This window comes from Aulonocara sp. 'chitande type north' Nkhata Bay, linkage group LG7 (assembly GCF_057382095.1).
Source record: "Aulonocara sp. 'chitande type north' Nkhata Bay isolate Kocher_YH1m ecotype deep benthic linkage group LG7, A_spYH_male_GT1.1, whole genome shotgun sequence".
Lineage (NCBI taxonomy): Eukaryota > Metazoa > Chordata > Actinopteri > Cichliformes > Cichlidae > Aulonocara > Aulonocara sp. 'chitande type north' Nkhata Bay.
Genome location: NC_141350.1, coordinates 46,711,861 through 46,717,860, shown reverse-complemented (window position 1 = coordinate 46,717,860; position 6,000 = coordinate 46,711,861). Strand labels below are relative to the sequence as shown.

At 35.7% G+C, this 6,000-nt stretch overlaps 1 protein-coding gene across 1 annotated transcript in view; it reads left to right on the top strand.

Annotated features, from left to right (window-relative positions):
* The first annotated feature begins 3,311 nt into the window (after nucleotides 1-3,311).
* The window catches only part of ass1 (argininosuccinate synthase 1), a 36,789-nt gene continuing 34,100 nt past the window's right edge, over nucleotides 3,312-6,000 (top strand). Inside the window, exon 1 of the mRNA XM_086300823.1 lies at nucleotides 3,312-3,427. The gene's annotated coding sequence lies outside the window, so the exon portion shown is untranslated. The remainder of the gene's footprint in view (nucleotides 3,428-6,000) is intronic.

The following is a 6,000-nucleotide window of genomic DNA, read 5'->3' as shown; positions in this document are numbered from 1 at the left end:
TAGCATGAACACCAAATGGGTCTCAAATAATCATAGTGTTACCTAAAAGTGCACAAATAATTAGTTGAATAATAGCTAAATATTGCTTTTATCTTGTGGACTTTTTAAGCTTTTTAATTCAGTAGTGACAATTACATTTATAAAGCACATTTCAGTAAACTCCATTTGCTACAGTGACATCTTCAGTCACTGAGACTAAAGGCATCAGTTGGATGCTGATGTAATGTTTCTCTGTCCAGATGAACAGAGTTATCTTTGCATTACTGTTGTAACAGTCTATAAAAATGTATATGTTGCTATTACTACAAAACATGTCAAACACTTAATTTTATAACTACAAAACTTTTTTCCAAATTCACCATCTTTTTCTTGACTCTTTCGTAAACCTCCATAATTTTGTGGGTCATGCAGGATAACTCTTTTACCTTAGCACATGCCTAATTGTAGATTTGATAACATATTAAGTGAAAAAAACAAAGGAAACATTTCTTTGAACAACTGCTGTATGATTATTTTTTATTTCTGATGCAAATTGATAGTCCAAGTCAGTTACATTTTCTTTTGGAAATCTGAAACCTGCTGCCCAATGCAGTTTGATTTCCATTAATTAATGCTTATTAACAACAACAGGTTGCAATATAACTTCGGCTGCCTGGTGACCGGTTTCCTTTTTGAGGTATTTTCTCAGGGTAGGCACGCGCACGCTTTTCCTCTCCAATTGCAAAATTAAATTTGCTGACCTTGATGTTTTGCTCCCTTTTCTCCTTTGATTTTTCTTTTTCACTAAGGATGTATCCTGTATAACACTTCCTGTTATACTCATCCCACTTTTGTTCTCTCAGCTGTTCCTCTTGTCTTTTTTTCTCTTTTAGCCATATGGCATTTTTTCTGCCTTCATCAATAGCTTTTAGCATTTTTGCTCTCATTTTTTCTTCTTCGATGCATCGGGCTGTAAATTCTCTGGCCTTTTTTTCCGCATAAGCCTTTTCTAATTCTGCTTCTCTTAGAGCTTTTTTAACAGCCTGTGCTTTTTGCTTTGCTTCCAGTTTTTCTGAAGCGATGTCTGCTGTTAGCTGTCTTCTTCTGACCCTGGCCATGGTGTGAGCCATTGAGAGAGCCATGTTTTTATCAACTTCTCTTTGAACAAGTTTGTCATGTTCATAGCGCTCTTTCACTTTTTGAATTTCAAGGTAAGCACGCGCACGCTTCTCCTCTCCAATTGCAAAATTAAATTTGCTGACCTTGATGTTTTGCTCCCTTTTCTCCTTTGATTTTTCTTTTTCACTAAGGACACATTCTATATAACGCTTCCTGTTATACTCATCCCACTTTTGTTCTCTCAGCTGTTCCTCTTGTCTTTTTTTCTCTTTTAGCCTTATGGCATTTTTTCTGCCTTCATCAATAGCTTTTAGCATTTTTGCTCTCATTTTTTCTTCTTCGAGGCATCTGGCTTTAAATTCTCTGGCCTTTTTTTCCGCATAAGCCTTTTCTAATTCTGCTTCTCTTAAGGCTTTTTTAACAGCCTGTGCTTTTTGCTTTGCTTCCAGTTTTTCTGAAGCGATGTCTGCTGTTAGCTGTCTTCTTCTGACCCTGGCCATGGTGTGAGCCATGGAGAGAGTCGTCTTTTTATCGACTTCTTTTTTAACAGTTATCTCACCTCCTTTCGCCATGAGGCATTTTTAAGTTTCTCTTCAATTGCCAGGTTTGGCGCCTGAAAAACCTCGATTTTTTTGTTTAATTCCGATTATTTGTGATGTTGTTCGTTGCGTTTATCGTAACCTTAAAACGTAAATATAGGTTAGTTTTAAGGTTACCTGCTAATCCTTTCGAAGAAATTTTTGATGTGTTCTTTTTGTTTTCGTTTCAGTTTTCTGTCAGCAACTGTTGCCTAGTAACAGAAAATAAAGGTAACTTGTTACGCTGGCGGGTGACGTGACGAATCCTACTTCCGGGCCTAAAGTAGTCTGCGTTTAATATGGCTTTTGTGTTGTTAACATGTTTAATGTTATGTATTTTCTTCTATTTAATCTCAAAAAGCTCCTAAAACAGTCAGTGATCACTGTTGACCTCCCTCGGCTTTTATTACCGCTAATCATTTATTTAAACTCAGTTTTTAAAACCTTAGGATGCAACTACAGCCCAGCCCATGCAGCAGTATATGAATGACTAACCTCGTATTGTGGATGGATTATCTCAGTTGTTCTCCTGGCTGAAGTTTGGTCCTTTTACAGCATCCTGCCATGCGATTACATTTGTTCCTGACCACTGAGAACACTCACGTTAACTTTTATCGAGTGGAAAAAAAGTTAGCTTGTTTATATTATGCTAACATAGCTGTGTCGCTAGCGGTCACGTAGCACATCACCAGCTAGCCCAACTTCAGTAACCCTACAAACGTCACTGCTGTTTAGTTTTCTGTCTTCATTTATGTTGGAAGTGATAACAGAGCTGTACGTTTTAATTTATTTCCAAAACCCCGCAGTCAGGACATACTACATTGTATTTAGATAGAAGCTAGCGAGCTAACTCCCTGCTAACTTCTAACTACATAACGCACTTATTACTTTTTTTAAAAAATATGAAACTTTATTAAGAAACAGTATATAGAACATGTATACATTCAGAACAAAATTAACATATGCCAGGGGGTGTAATACAATGAATTACAAACATTCAAATAATTTGTAATTACTACAAATAGTAATAGTTTTCATAGCCTTTTTGCTAAGTGATCCGGGGATCACCTGGACAGCGAGAAATGATCACAGGTCCGTGACGCTGTAAACACGTGCACCTGTGGCACGAGTGACCAGGGGGACGCTCTAAAACTCTCAGGAACCACAAGTAAAGTATATTAGGTTATTATATCCTAGACTTCACTGAGTAAAAAAGGATGAAGATCCATTGCAGCTGGTCTCAGGAGATGATGAAAGCCTGAACACTTTCTCTACAACAACAACAACAAGGTGAGTTTATTGTTGTGATTGATTTAGTTTTTGAAGATTTGTATGTTACTTTAATTATAAAATTCTTATATTGCAACTGAATGCTGTTATGTGTATGCAACTCTACATGTATTATAGGAACATTAATAATGATAATCCACAGCAGATCTGACCAAAATTCTGTTCTTTCTTGCTGGATTTCAATGGTAACGTGTACAAATTCATTTTATTTTCAAGTCACTTCCCACCTCACTTTTCTCAATACTAAACTTTCTATTTTTAGTCCTTTTATTTTAGCTTGAATGCAAACGACATCAACAAAAAACAAACTTCTTAAAATTTCTTTTTGTTCCTCTTTTTTTCCTCAGAATAAATTGTGACCAGGCTCATTGGCTGAGATGGTGGAGCAAAACAGCAACGCATTAACTGTGACTGCTGAAGTTCCTGTAGGAACCCAACAACTCTGAAAGTCCAAGGAAAAGGTGTGCATTTTCCCTAAAGCTCAGATGGAATTTGATGGTCTACCATGCTGCATTCAGGGCTCTCTCTCACTGGTATATGAAGAGTGCTACCAATAGAAAGTGTGCACACAATGTCTCACTTCATGCTTGCTCTTCACTAACCTCTGGTGTCGCTTTCTAGTCACTTGTGTTGTTATTGTCTCACAAGCAGAGGATTTTGATTGGGAAGTAACCATGACCTCTTTTCAGAGTCTTCTCTAACATTAAATGGTTGTGAAATATGTCTACTTTTCTCCTCTGCTTTAACTGCTAAGAGCATTTTGAGCACAGTGGAGAAAAGGGGTTGCGCTGAGGATTCTGAACTGTGGTGTTTAAGTGTTGTCACTGCACAGATCCTTATTCACTTAGCTGCTGTTTAGTTTAAAAGTCTTCATCAGAACAAACACTTCTAATTGCACTTTGCTCCTCACTGTCTTTGAAAAGTAAGAGCTGATAAAAACAAATCCACTAAATGCACTTTTATCTTTAAGTTTGGTATAGTAATCTGTCGAACAGACAAGTAATCATGTCTGTTCTAATAAACCCAAATTTCAGCAACACCTTTGGATCTTTTCGGTTTTATTCATATAGCACCAGTTAACAAATCTTGTCTCAAGTCACTTTATATTGTAAGGTAAAGACCCTACAGTGTTAATCTAGGACAAATGTTCACTCTGATTCAGTGTTGAAGCGAATGACATCGGTAATCAAAGGTGAGTTTTTGGCCATAACTGACTACATATGTATAATATATCATGAGTGGACAGACATGGATGTATAGCACACCTTAACTGTTTGGCTGAGCTAAAACAACCACAGCAGGGATTCTAGCTTAAAGGTATTCTGGATATTGTTAAATGTGCAAATATTGGTATATTTTTTGTTTGTCAGCTGTCCTGTTTGAAGAAAACACTTTGACGCCACTTGAATGCATGAATTTATGAACACATTTTCATGATGTTAGGGACAAAGCAGTAAGGCATAGAGGACACAGGTTTTTAATTCAAAAATCAGAATCAGAATCGTGTTTATTGGCCAAGTATATGTGCAGACACATACAAGGAATTTGGTTCCGGTAGATGGTGGCTCTCAAGCACAGCAATGTAAAACAAACACACACACACACACACACACGTCTATATATACATTGCACATACATACACAAAGCTGAGTAAACCAACTATAAATAACTAATCTAAACTTATATACATAAAATACAGAAATGGATGGGGTTTTATTGACCCAAAATATGATAAATAATTGACAAAGCTAAAACTTGAATAGGCAGACCAATAAAAGAGGTCAACTCAATAAACTAAACTCAAAATAACAACTAACAAAACCTCAAACAAACATAAGACAAACTGACCTCGTGAAGTGACTGTGACAAAGTGGCTAACTCAAACAAAGAAAGATGTATTGATATAACAAAACAAACATTTTACCTTCCAGTGTTAATATGTGTGCCCTCCATAAAAACATTGTAAGGTGTGGTGGAAAAAGTAAACTAAGTTAATAAAGAAACAATATATTTGACAAGTAGTAAAACATATTTAAAGTAGCAACTGTAAACTAAAATGATGCAACTGGTGGTGAGGTGTGGAGCTTACCATGTGTGGCTTGCCATCACACATGAGGAGAAACTGATTACAAGAAAAATGGAAAAAAGTTTGAGTTATGCTGTCATTAAATTTTAGCATAGTTTTTGAGTTGAGGACAATAAATGAATATTTAACATTAAATGTACCAATGTTGTTGTGTACTACTTGGGCAGAGATCATTTTAAGAAGTTTTAATTTACAAGCAAATGGTGTATAAGGTTGTAATTGAATGGAAATGTATTGTTAAGGATATAAAAAAAGTACATTTAATGGGTTAAAGTTAAAAGTAGTGACTGTAAATAGTAATAGAAATAAAATTTTTAGTTTTTCTATCAACAGAAAAAAATCTGTTAATGATACAGAAAGTATACCATAAATAAATGGAATTTTTCATAGTTGAAGGAAATGTCCATAAATCTATTTGGAATGGTATAGAACTTTGCATTTTCTTAGAGACTGTGACACTTTGTGAAGGGTATGAATAATTTTGGACATGACATTTTATCTCAAATGTAAATAAAAGCTGAGAATTATTTTTTTCTATAACAATGCCTCTCATACGTTGTCTTATTATCTTTTGGGAGACACCTGTGTCATGTCCGATCCAAAAAACCTTGCTGGTTGAATAAAAGTAACTTTAAGTCAAAATTTGCCAGGGGTATGAATACTTATGGGCTTGACTGTATGTGATCATTACAGTCTGATGTACCAGACAGCTGACTGTGGCCACTCCTAAAGTTATTAGTTGCTCAATCATCATTCCTTCATTCAGCCTAATCACAGCCTCCTGCACTTGCATAAACATGTCTTTGGACCACATGTTGACACTTTCAGTGAGCAGCTATTTTGAGCCTCTGCAAATTGTATTACTGTTACTCCTTAACAGTTGATACATAATTTTGTTGTACATGTAAAATGACAAAGGGCTGTTCTATTATCTTTTCTTCTAATAAA